The following is a 13328-nucleotide window of genomic DNA, read 5'->3' as shown; positions in this document are numbered from 1 at the left end:
TGTGGTGTTCTGCATTGGTACGATCCAGTGAGACAGGGAGGTTATGGAGGGGTACAGGTTCAGGGCATATTTGTGTGGAGTTCTGCATTGGTACTTTCCAGTGAGACAGGGTGGTTATGGAGGGTACAGGTTCAGGGCATATTTGTGTGGAGTTCTGCGTTGGGACGTTCCAGTGAGACAGGGAGTTTATGGAGGGGTACAGGTTCAGGGCATATTTGAGTGGAGTTCTGCAGTGGTACGTTCCAATGAGATAGGGAGGTTATGGACGGGTACAGGTTCAGGGCATATTTGTGTGGTGTTCTGCGGTGGTACGTTCCAGTGAGACAGGTAGGTTATGCAGGGTACAGGTTCAGGGCATATTTGAGTGGAGTTCGACATTGGTGAGTTCCAGTGAGACAGGGAGGTTATGGAGGGGTACAGGTTCAGGGCATATTTGTGTGGAGTTCTGCGTTGGGACGTTCCAGTGAGACAGGGAGGTTATGGAGGGGTAGAGGTTCAGGGCATATTTGTGTGGAGTTCTGCAGTGGTACGTTCCAATGAGACAGGGAGTTTATGGACGGGTACAGGTTCAGGGCATATTTGTGTGGAGTTCTGCATTGGTACTTTCCAGTGAGACAGGGAGGTTATGGAGGGTACAGGTTCAATGCATATTTGTGTGGAGTTCTGCAGTGGTACGTTCCAGAGAGACAGGGAGGTTATGGACGGGTACATGTTCAGGGCATATTTGTGTGGAGTTCTGCATTGCTATGTTCCAGTTAGACAGTGTGGTTATGGAGGGGTAAAGGTTCAGGGCATATTTGTGTGGTGTTCTGCAATGGTACGTTCCAGTGAGACAGGGAGGTTATGGAGGGGTACAGGTTCAGGCCATATTTGTGTGGAGTTCTGCATTGGTACGTTCCAGTGAGACAGGGAGGTTATGGAGGGGTACAGGTTCAGGGCATATTTGCATGGAGTTCTGCATTAGAACGTACAAGTAAGACAGGGAGGTTATGGACGATACAGGTTCTGGGCATATTTGTGTGGAGTTCTGCATTGGTACGTTCCAGTGAGACAAGGAGGTTATGCAGGGTACAGGTTCAGGGCGTATTTGTGTGGAGTTCTGCAGTGGTACGTTCCAGTGAGACAGGGAGGTTATGGACGGGTACAGTTTCAGGGCATATTTGTGTGGAGATCTGCATTGGTACCTTCCAGTGAGACAGGGAGGTTATGGAGGGGTACAGGTTCGGGGCATATTTTTGTGGAGTTCTGCATTGCTACGTTCCAGTTAGACAGGGTGGTTATGGAGGGGTACAGGTTCAGGGCATATTTGTGTGGTGTTCTGCAATGGTACGTTCCAGTGAGACAGGGAGGTTATGGACGGGTACAGGTTCAGGCCATATTTCTGTGGAGTTCTGCATTGGTACGCTCCAGTGAGACAGGGAGGTTATGGAGGGGTACAGGTTCATTGCATATTTGCATGGAGTTCTGCATTAGAACGTACAAGTAAGACAGGGAGGTTATGGAGGGTACAGGTTCAGGGCATATTTCTGTGGAGTTCTGCATTGGTACGTTCCAGTGAGACAAGGAGGTTATGCAGGGTACAGGTTCAGGGCGTATTTGTGTGGAGTTGTGCAGTGGTACGTTCCAGTGAGACAGGGAGGTTATGGACGGGTACAGGTTCAGGGCATATTTGTGTGGAGTTCTGCATTTGTACTTTCCAGTGAGACAGGGAGGTTATGGAGGGTACAGGTTCAATGCATATTTGTGTGGAGTTCTGCTGTGGTACGTTCCAGAGAGACAGGGAGGTTATTGACGGGTACATGTTCAGGGCATATTTGTGTGGAGTTCTGCATTGGTACGTTCCAGTGAGACAGGGCGGTTATGGAGGGGTACAGGTTCAGGGCATATTTGTGTGGAGTTCTGCATTGGTACGTTCCAGTGAGACAGGGAGGTTATGGAGGGGTACAGGTTCAGGGCGTATTTGTGTGGAGTTCTGCATTGGTACTTTCCAGTGAGACAGGGAGGTTATGGAGGGTACAGGTTCAATGCATATTTGTGTGGAGATCTGCAGTGGGACGTTCCAGTGAGACAGGTAGGTTATGGAGGGGTACAGGTTCAGGGCATATTTGTGTTGAGTTCTGCAGAGGTACGTTCCAATGAGACAGGGAGGTTATGGACGGGTACAGGTTCAGGGCATATTTGTGTGGAGTTCTGCATTGGTACTTTCCAGTGAGACAGGTAGGTTATGGAGGGTACAGGTTCAATGCATATTTGTGTGGAGTTCTGCAGTGGTACGTTCCAGAGAGACAGGGAGGTTATGTACGGGCACATGTTCAGGGCATATTTGTGTGGAGTTCTGCATTGGTACGTTCCAGTGAGACAGGGTGGTTATGGAGAGGTACAGGTTCAGGGCATATTTGTGTGGTGTTCTGCATTGGTACGATCCAGTGAGACAGGGAGGTAATGGAGGGGAACAGGTTCAGGGCATATTTGTGTGGAGTTCTGCATTGGTCCTTTACAGTGAGACAGGGAAGTTATGGAGGGTACAGGTTCAGGGCATATTTGTGTGGAGTTCTGCGTTGGGACGTTCCAGTGAGACAGGGAGGTTATCGAGGTGTACAGGTTCAGGGCATATTTGTGTGGAGATCTGCAGTGGTACGTTCCAATGAGACAGGGAGGTTATGGACGGGTACTGGTTCAGGGCATATTTGTGTGGAATTCTGCATTTGTACTTTCCAGTGAGACAGGGAGGTTATGGAGGGTACAGGTTCAATGAATATTTGTGTGGAGTTCTGCAGTGGGACGTTCCAGTGAGACAGCGAGGTTATGGAAGGGTACATGTTCAGGGCATATTTGTGTGGAGTTCTGCATTGGTGCGTTCCAGTGAGACAGGGCGGTTATGTAGGGGTACAGGTTCAGGGCATATTTGTGTGGAGTTCTGCATTGGTACGTTGCAGTGAGACAGGGAGGTTATGTAGGGTACAGGTTCAGGGCATATTTGAGTGGAGTTCGGCATTGGTGCGTTCCAGTGAGACAGAGAGGTTATGGAGGGGTACAGCTTCAGGGCATATTTGTGTGTAGTTCTGCAGTGGTACGTTCCAGTGAGACAGGGAGGCTATGGACGGGTGCAGTTTCAGAGCATATTTGTGTGGAGTTCTGCATTGGTACGTTACAGTGAGACAGGGAGGTTATGGAGGGGTACAGGTTCAGGGCATATTAGTGTGGTGTTCTGCAATGTTACGTTCCAGTGAGACAGGCAGGTTATGGAGGGTACAGGTTCAGGGCATATTTGTGTGGAGTTCTGCGTTGGGACGTTCCCGTGAGACAGGGAGGTTATGGAGAGGTACAGGTTCAGGGCATATTTGTGTGGAGTTCTGCATTGGTACGATCCAGAGAGACAGGGAGCTTATGGAGGGGTACAGGTTCAGGGCATATTTGTGTGGAGTGCTGCATTGGTATGTTCCAGTGAGACAGGGAGGTTATGGAGGGGTACATGTTCAGGGCATATTTGTGTGTAGTTCTGCATTGGTACATTCCAGTGAGACAGGGAGGTTATGGAGGGTTCAGCTACAGGGCATATTTGTGTTGAGTTCTGCAGTGGTACGTTCCAGTGATACAGGGAGGTTATGGACGGGTACATGTTCAGGGCATATGTGTGTGGAGTTCTGCATTGGTACGTTCCAGTGAGACAGGGCGCTTATGGAGGGGTACAGGTTCAGGGCATATTTGTGTGGAGATCTGCAGGGCTACATTGCAGTGAGACAGGGAGGTTATGCAGGGTACATGTTCAGGGCATATTTGAGTGGAGTTCGGCATTGGTGAGTTCAAGTGAGTCGGGGAGGTTATGGAGGGGTACAGGTTCAGGGCATATTTGTGTGGAGTTCTGCGTTGGGACGTTCCAATGGGACAGGGAGGATATGGACGGGTACAGGTTCAGGGCATGTTTGTGTGGAGTTCTGCATTGGTACTTTCCAGTGAGACAGGGAGGTTATGGAGGTTACAGGTTCAATGCATATTTGTGTGGAGTTCTGCAGTGGGATGTTCCAGTGAGACAGGGAGGTTATGGACGGGTACATGTTCAGGGCATATTTGTGTGGAGTTCTGCATTGGTACGTTCCAGTGAGACAGGGCGGTTATGGAGGTGTACAGGTTCAGGGCATATTGGTGTGCTGTTCTGCAATGGTACGTTCCAGTGAGACAGGGAGGTTATGCAGGGTACAGGTTCAGGGTATATCTGAGCGGAGTTCGGCATTGGTCCGTTCCAGTGAGACAGGGAGGTTATGGAGGGGTACAGGTTCAGGGCATATTTGTGTGGCGTTCTGCATTGGTACGTTCCAGTGAGACAGAGAGGTTATGGAGGGGCATAGGTTCAGGGCATATTTGTGTGGAGTTCTGCATTGGTACGTTCCAGTTAGACAGGGTGGTTATGGAGGGGTACAGGTTCAGGGCATATTTGTGTGGTGTTCTGCAATGGTACGTTCCACTGAGACAGGGAGGTTATGGAGGGGTACAGGTTCAGGGCATATTTGTGTGGAGTTCTGCATTGGTACGTTCCAGTGAGACGGGGAGGTTAAGGAGGGGTACAGGTTCAGGGCATATTTGTGTGGAGTTCTGCATTAGAACGTACCAGTAAGACAGGGAGGTTATGGAGGGTGCAGGTTCAGGGCATATTTGTGTGGAGTTCTGCATTGGTACGTTGCAGTGAGACAGGGAGGTTATGGAGAGGTACAGGAACAGGGCATATTTGTGTGGTGTTCTGCATTGGTACGTTCCAGTGAGACAAGGTTGTTATGGAGGGGTACAGATTCAGGGCATATTTGTGTTGTGTTCTGCAATGGTACGTTCCAGTGAGACAGGGAGGTTATGTAGGGTACAGGTTCAGGGCATATTTGAGTTGAGTTCGGCATTGGTGCGTTCCAGTGAGACAGAGAGGTTATGGAGGGGTACATGTTCAGGGCGTATATGTGTGTAGTTCTGCATTGGTACGTTCCAGTGAGACAGGGCGGTTATGGAGGGGTACAGGTTCAGGGCATATTTGTGTTGTGTTCTGCAATGGTACGTTCCAGTGAGACAGGGAGGTTATGTAGGGTACAGGATCAGGGCATATTTGTGTGGAGATCTGCAGTGGGACGTTGCAGTCAGTCAGTGAGGTTATGGACGGGTACATGTTCAGGGCATATGTGTGTGGAGTTCTGCATTGGTACGTTCCAGTGAGACAGGGCGGTTATGGAGGGGTACTGGATCAGGGCATATTTGTGTGGAGATCTGCAGTGGTACGTTCCAGTGAGACAGGGAGGTTATGTAGGGTACAGGATCAGGGCATATTTGTGTATAGTTCTGCAGTGGTGAGTTCCAGTGAGATAGAGAGGTTATGGAGGGGTACAGCTTCAGGGCATATTTGTGTGTTGTTCTGCATTGGTACGTTCCAGTGAGACAAGGAGGTTATGCAGGGTACAGGTTCAGGGCATATTTGTGTGGAGTTCTGCAGTGGTACGTTCCAGTGAGACAGGGAGGTTATGGACGGGTACAGTTTCAGGGCATATTTGTGTGGAGTTCTGCATTGGTACGTTCCAGTGAGACAGGGAGGTTATGGAGGGGTACAGGTTCAGGGCATATTAGTGTGGTGTTCTGCAATGGTACGTTCCAGTGAGACAGTTAGGTTATGGAGGGTACAGGTTCAGGGCATATTTGTGTGGAGTTCTGCGTTGGGACGTTCCCTTGAGACAGGGAGGTTATGGAGAGGTACAGGTTCAGGGCATATTTGTGTGGAGTTCTGCATTGGTACGATCCAGAGAGACAGGGAGCTTATGGAGGTGTACATGTTCAGGGCATATTTGTGTGTAGTTCTGCATTGGTACATTCCAGTGAGACAGGGAGGTTATGGAGGGTTCAGCTACAGGGCATATTTGTGTTGAGTTCTGCAGTGGTACGTTCCAGTGAGACAGGGAGGTTATGGACGGGTACAGGTTCAGGGCATATTTGTGTGGAGTTCTGCATTGGTACTTTCCAGTGAGACAGGGAGGTTATGGAGGGTACAGGTTCAATGCATATTTGTGTGGAGATCTGCAGTGGGACGATGCAGTGAGACAGTGAGGTTATGGACGGGTACAGGTTCAGGGCATATTTGTGCGGAGTTCTGCATTGGTACGATCCAGAGAGACAGTGAGCTTATGGAGGGGTACAGGTTCAGGGCATATTTGTGTGGAGTGCTGCATTGGTATGTTCCAGTGAGACAGGCAGGTTATGGAGGGGTACATGTTCAGGGCATATTTGTGTGTAGTTCTGCATTGGTACATTCCAGTGAGACAGGGAGGTTATGGAGGGTTCAGCTACAGGGCATATTTGTGTTGAGTTCTGCAGTGGTACGTTCCAGTGAGACAGGGAGGTTATGGACGGGTACATGTTCAGGGCATATGTGTGTGGAGTTCTGCATTGGTACGTTCAAGTGAGACAGGGCGCTTATGGAGGGGTACAGGTTCAGGGCATATTTGTGTGGAGATCTGCAGTGCTACGTTGCAGTGAGACAGGGAGGTTATGCAGGGTACATGTTCAGGGCATATTTGAGTGGAGTTCGGCATTGGTGAGTTCAAGTGAGACGGGGAGGTTATGGAGGGGTACATGTTCAGGGCATATTTGTGTGGAGTTCTGCGTTGGGACGTTCCAGTGAGACAGCGAGGTTATGGAGGGGTACAGGTTCAGGGCATATTGTGTGGAGTTCTGCATTGGTACGATCCAGTGAGACAGGGAGTTTATGGAGGGGTACAGGTTCAGGGCATATTTGTGTTGAGTTCTGCAGTGGTACGTTCCAATGGGACAGGGAGGATATGGACGGGTACAGGTTCAGGGCATGTTTGTGTGGAGTTCTGCATTGGTACTTTCCAGTGAGACAGGGAGGTTATGGAGGTAACAGGTTCAATGCATATTTGTGTGGAGTTCTGCAGTGGGATGTTCCAGTGAGACAGGGAGGTTATGGACGGGTACATGTTCAGGGCATATTTGTGTGGAGTTCTGCATTGGTACGTTCCAGTAGAACAGGGCGGTTATGGAGGTGTACAGGTTCAGGGCATATTTGTGTGCTGTTCTGCAATGGTACGTTCCAGTGAGACAGGGAGGTTATGCAGGGTACAGGTTCAGGGTATATCTGAGCGGAGTTCGGCATTGGTCCGTTCCAGTGAGACAGGGAGGTTATGGAGGGGTACAGGTTCAGGGCATATTTGTGTGGAGTTCTGAATTGGTACGTTCCTGTTAGACAGGGTGGTTATGGAGGGGTACAGGTTCAGGGCATATTTGTGTGGTGTTCTGCAATGGTACGTTTTACTGAGACAGGGAGGTTATGGAGGGGTACAGGTTCAGGGCATATTTGTGTGGAGGTCTGCATTGGTACGTTCCAGTGAGACGGGGAGGTTATGGAGGGGTACAGGTTCAGGGCATATTTGTGTGGAGTTCTGCATTAGAACGTACCAGTAAGACAGGGAGGTTATGGAGGGTACAGGTTCAGGGCATATTTGTGTGGAGTTCTGCGTTGGGACGTTCCCTTGAGACAGGGAGGTTATGGAGAGGTACAGGTTCAGGGCATATTTGTGTGGAGTTCTGCATTGGTACGATCCAGAGAGACAGGGAGCTTATGGAGGTGTACATGTTCAGGGCATATTTGTGTGTAGTTCTGCATCGGTACATTCCAGTGAGACAGGGAGGTTATGGAGGGTTCAGCTACAGGGCATATTTGTGTTGAGTTCTGCAGTGGTACGTTCCAGTGAGACAGGGAGGTTATGGACGGGTACAGGTTCAGGGCATATTTGTGTGGAGTTCTGCATTGGTACTTTCCATTGAGACAGGGAGGTTATGGAGGGTACAGGTTCAATGCATATTTGTGTGGAGATCTGCAGTGGGACGATGCAGTGAGACAGTGAGGTTATGGACGGGTACAGGTTCAGGGCATATTTGTGTGGAGTTCTGCATTGGTACGATCCAGACAAACAGGGAGCTTATGGAGGGGTACAGGTTCAGGGCATATTTGTGTGGAGTGCTGCATTGGTATGTTCCAGTGAGACAGGGAGGTTATGGAGGGGTACATGTTCAGGGCATATTTGTGTGGAGTTCTGCATTGGTACATTCCAGTGAGACAGGGAGGTTATGGAGGGTTCAGCTACAGGGCATATTTGTGTTGAGTTCTGCAGTGGTACGTTCCAGTGAGACAGGGAGGTTATGGACAGGTACATGTTCAGGGCATATGTGTGTGGAGTTCTGCATTGGTACGTTCCAGTGAGACAGGGCGCTTATGGAGGGGTACAGGTTCAGGGCATATTTGTGTGGAGATCTGCAGTGCTACGTTGCAGTGAGACAGGGAGGTTATGCAGGGTACATGTTCAGGGCATATTTGAGTGGAGTTCGGCATTGGTGAGTTCAAGTGAGACGGGGAGGTTATGGAGGGGTACAGGTTCAGGGCATATTTGTGTGGAGTTCTGCGTTGGGACGTTCCAGTGAGACAGCGAGGTTATGGAGGGGTACAGGTTCAGGGCATATTGTGTGGAGTTCTGCATTGGTACGATCCAGTGAGACAGGGAGTTTATGGAGGGGTACAGGTTCAGGGCATATTTGTGTTGAGTTCTGCAGTGGTACGTTCCAATGGGACAGGGAGGATATGGACGGGTACAGGTTCAGGGCATGTTTGTGTGGAGTTCTGCATTGGTACTTTCCAGTGAGACAGGGAGGTTATGGAGGTTACAGGTTCAATGCATATTTGTGTGGAGTTCTGCAGTGGGATGTTCCAGTGAGACAGGGAGGTTATGGACGGGTACATGTTCAGGTCATATTTGTGTGGAGTTCTGCATTGGTACGTTCCAGTGAGACAGGGCGGTTATGGAGGTGTACAGGTTCAGGGCATATTTGTGTGCTGTTCTGCAATGGTACGTTCCAGTAAGACAGGGAGGTTATGCAGGGTACAGGTTCAGGGTATATCTGAGCGGAGTTCGGCATTGGTCCGTTCCAGTGAGACAGGGAGGTTATGGAGGGGTACAGGTTCAGGGCATATTTGTGTGGCGTTCTGCATTGGTACGTTCCAGTGAGATAGAGAGGTTATGGAGGGACACAGGTTCAGGGCATATTTGTGTGGAGTTCTGCATTGGTACGTTCCAGTTAGACAGGGTGGTTATGGAGGGGTACAGGTTCAGGGCATATTTGTGTGGTGTTCTGCAATGGTACGTTTTACTGAGACAGGGAGGTTATGGAGGGGTACAGGTTCAGGGCATATTTGTGTGGAGGTCTGCATTGGTACGTTCCAGCGAGACGGGGAGGTTATGGAGGGGTACAGGTTCAGGGCATATTTGTGTGGAGTTCTGCATTAGAACGTACCAGTAAGACAGGGAGGTTATGGAGGGTACATGATCAGGGCATATTTGTGTGGAGTTCTGCATTGGTACGTTGCAGTGAGACAGGGAGGTTATGGAGAGGTACAGGCACAGGGCATATTTGTGTGGTGTTCTGCATTGGTACGTTCCAGTGAGACAAGGTGGTTATGGAGGGGTACAGATTCAGGGCATATTTGTGTTGTGTTCTGCAATGGTACGTTCCAGTGAGACAGGGAGGTTATGTAGGGTACAGGTTCAGGGCATATTTGAGTTGAGTTCGGCATTGGTGCGTTCCATTGAGACAGAGAGGTTATGGAGGGGTACATGTTCAGGGCGTATATGTGTGTAGTTCTGCATTGGTACATTCCAGTTAGACAGCGAGTTTATGGAGGGTACAGCTACAGGGCATATTTGTGTTGAGTTCTGCAGTGGTACGTTCCAGTGAGACAGGGAGGTTATGGACGGGTACAGGTTCAGGGCATATTTGTGTGGAGTTCTGCATTGGTACTTTCCAGTCAGACAGGGAGGTTATGGAGGGTACAGGTTCAATGCATATTTGTGTGGAGATCTGCAGTGGGACGTTCCACTGTGACAGGGAGAATATGGACGGGTACATGTTCAGGGCATATGTGTGTGGAGTTCTGCATTGGTACGTTCCAGTGAGACAGGGCGGTTATGGAGGGGTACAGGTTCAGGGCATATTTGTGTTGTGTTCTGCAATGGTACGTTCCAGTGAGACAGGGAGGTTATGCAGGGTACAGCTTCAGGGCATATTTGAGTGGAGTTCGGCATTGGTGAGTTCCAGTGAGACAGGGCGGTTATGGAGGGGTACAGGTTCAGGGCATATTTGTGTGGTGTTCTACATTGGTATGTTCCAGTGAGACAGGGATGTTATGGAGGGGTACATGTTCAGGGCATATTTGTGTGTAGTTCTGCATTGGTACATTCCAGTGAGACAGGGAGGTTATGGAGGGTTCAGCTACAGGGCATATTTGTGCTGAGTTCTGCAGTGGTACGTTCCAGTGAGACAGGGAGGTTATGTAGGGTACAGGATCAGGGCATATTTGTGTGGAGATCTGCAGTGGGACGTTGCAGTGAGTCAGTGAGGTTATGGACGGGTACATGTTCAGGGCATATGTGTGTGGAGTTCTGCATTGGTACGTTCCAGTGAGACAGGGCGGTTATGGAGGGGTACTGGATCAGGGCATATTTGTGTGGAGATCTGCAGTGGTACGTTCCAGTGAGACAGGGAGGTTATGTAGGGTACAGGATCAGGGCATATTTGTGTGGAGATCTGCAGTGGTGAGTTCCAGTGAGATAGGGAGGTTATGGAGGGGTACAGCCTCAGGGCATATTTGTGTGTTGTTCTGCATTGGTACGTTCCAGTGAGATAGGGAGGTTATGGACGGGTAGAGGTTCAGGGCATATTTGTGTGAAGTTCTACAGTGGTACGTTCCAATGAGATAGGGAGGTTATGGACGGGTAGAGGTTCAGGGCATATTTGGGTGGAGTTCTGCATTGGTACTTTCCAGTGAGACAGGGAGGTTATGGAGGGTACAGGTTCAATGCATATTTGTGTGGAGTTCTGCAGTGGGATGTTCCAGTGAGACAGGGAGGTTATGGACGGGTACATGTTCAGGGCATATTTGTGTGGAGTTCTGCATTGGTACGTTCCAGTGAGACAGGGCGGTTATGGAGGTGTACAGGTTCAGGGCATATTTGTGTGCTGTTCTGCAATGGTACGTTCCAGTGAGACAGGGAGGTTATGCAGGGTACAGGTTCAGGGTATATCTGAGCGGAGTTCGGCATTGGTCCGTTCCAGTGAGACAGGGAGGTTATGGAGGGGTACAGGTTCAGGGCATATTTGTGTGGCGTTCTGCATTGGTACGTTCCAGTGAGACAGAGAGGTTATGGAGGGGCACAGGTTCAGGGCATATTTGTGTGGAGGTCTGCATTGGTACGTTCCAGTGAGACGGGGAAGTTATGGAGGGGTACAGGTTCAGGGCATATTTGTGTGGAGTTCTGCATTAGAACGTACCAGTAAGACAGGGAGGTTATGGAGGGTACATGTTCAGGGCATATTTGAGTTGAGTTCGGCATTGGTGCGTTCCATTGAGACAGAGAGGTTATGGAGGGGTACATGTTCAGGGCGTATATGTGTGTAGTTCTGCATTGGTACATTCCAGTTAGACAGCGAGTTTATGGAGGGTACAGCTACAGGGCATATTTGTGTTGAGTTCTGCAGTGGTACGTTCCAATGAGATAGGGAGGTTATGGACGGGTAGAGGTTCAGGGCATATTTGCGTGGAGTTCTGCATTGGTACTTTCCAGTGAGACAGGGAGGTTATGGAGGGTACAGGTTCAATGCATATTTTTGTGCAGTTCTGCAGTGGGACGTTCCAGTGAGACAGGGAGGTTATGGACGGGTACATGTTCAGGGCATATTCGTGTGGAGTTCTGCATTGGTACGTTCCAGTGAGACAGGGCGGTTATGGAGGTGTACAGGTTCAGGGCATATTTGTGTGGTGTTCTGCAATGGTACGTTCCAGTGAGACAGGGACGTAATGCAGGGTACAGGTTCAGGGTATATCTGACTGGAGTTCGGCATTGGTGCGTTCCAGTTAGACAGGGAGGTTATGGAGGGGTACAGGTTCAGGGCATAGTTGTGTGGTGTTCTGCATTGGTACGTTCCAGTGAGAGAGAGAGAGGAATTGGAGGCGTACAGGTTCAGGGCATATTTGTGTGGAGTTCTGCGTTGGGACGTTCCAGTGAGACAGCGAGGTTATGGAGGGGTACAGGTTCAGGGCATAATTGTGTGGAGTTCTGCATTGGTACGATCCAGTGAGACAGGGAGGTTATGGAGGGGTACAGTTTCAGGGCATATTTGTGTTGAGCTCTGCAGTGGTACGTTCCAATGAGACAGGGAGGTTATGGACGGGTACAGGTTCAGGGCATATTTGTGTGGAGTTCTGCATTGGTACTTTCCAGTGAGACAGGGAGGTTATGTAGGGTACAGGTTCAATGCATATTTGTGTGGAGTTCTGCATTGGTACGTTCCAGTGAGACAGGGAGGTAATGGAGAGGTACAGGTTCAGGGCATATTTGTGTGGAGTTCTGCATTGGTCCTTTACAGTGAGACAGGGAGGTTATGGAGAGGTACAGGTTCAGGGTATATTTGTGTGGAGTTCTGCATTGGTACGATCCAGAGAGACAGGGAGCTTATGGAGGGGTACATGTTCAGGGCATATTTCTGTGTAGTTCTGCATTGGTACATTCCAGTGAGACAGGGAGGTTATGGAGGGTTCAGCTACAGGGCATATTTGTGTTGAGTTCTGCATTGGTACTTTCCAGTGAGACAGGGAGGTTATGGAGGGTACAGGTTCAATGCATATTTGTGTGGAGATCTGCAGTGGAACGATGCAGTGAGACAGTGATGATATGGACGGGTACAGGTTCAGGGCAAATTTGTGTGGAGTTCTACAGTGGTACGTTCCAATGAGATAGGGAGGTTATGGACGGGTAGAGGTTCAGGGCATATTTGGGTGGAGTTCTGCATTGGTACTTTCCAGTGAGACAGGGAGGTTATGGAGGGTACAGGTTCAATGCATATTTTTGTGCAGTTCTGCAGTGGGACGTTCCAGTGAGACAGGGAGGATATGGACGGGTACATGTTCAGGGCATATTCGTGTGGAGTTCTGCATTGGTACGTTCCAGTGAGACTGGGACGTTAGGCAGGGTACAGGTTCAGGGTATATCTGAGTGGAGTTCGGCATTGGTGCGTTCCAGTTAGACAGGGATGTTATGGAGGGGTACAGGTTCAGGGCATAGTTTTGTGGTGTTCTGCATTGGTACGTTCCAGTGAGACAGAGAGGAATTGGAGGGGTACATGTTCAGGGCATATTTGTGTGTAGTTCTGCATTGGTACATTCCAGAGAGACAGGGAGGTTATGGAGGGTACAGCTACAGGGTATATTTGTGTTGAGTTCTGCAGTGGTACGTTCC

Source organism: Hemitrygon akajei, unplaced genomic scaffold, assembly GCF_048418815.1.
Source record: "Hemitrygon akajei unplaced genomic scaffold, sHemAka1.3 Scf000157, whole genome shotgun sequence".
NCBI classification, from domain to species: Eukaryota; Metazoa; Chordata; class Chondrichthyes; order Myliobatiformes; family Dasyatidae; genus Hemitrygon; species Hemitrygon akajei.
Note: the sequence above shows the minus strand (reverse complement) of the source record.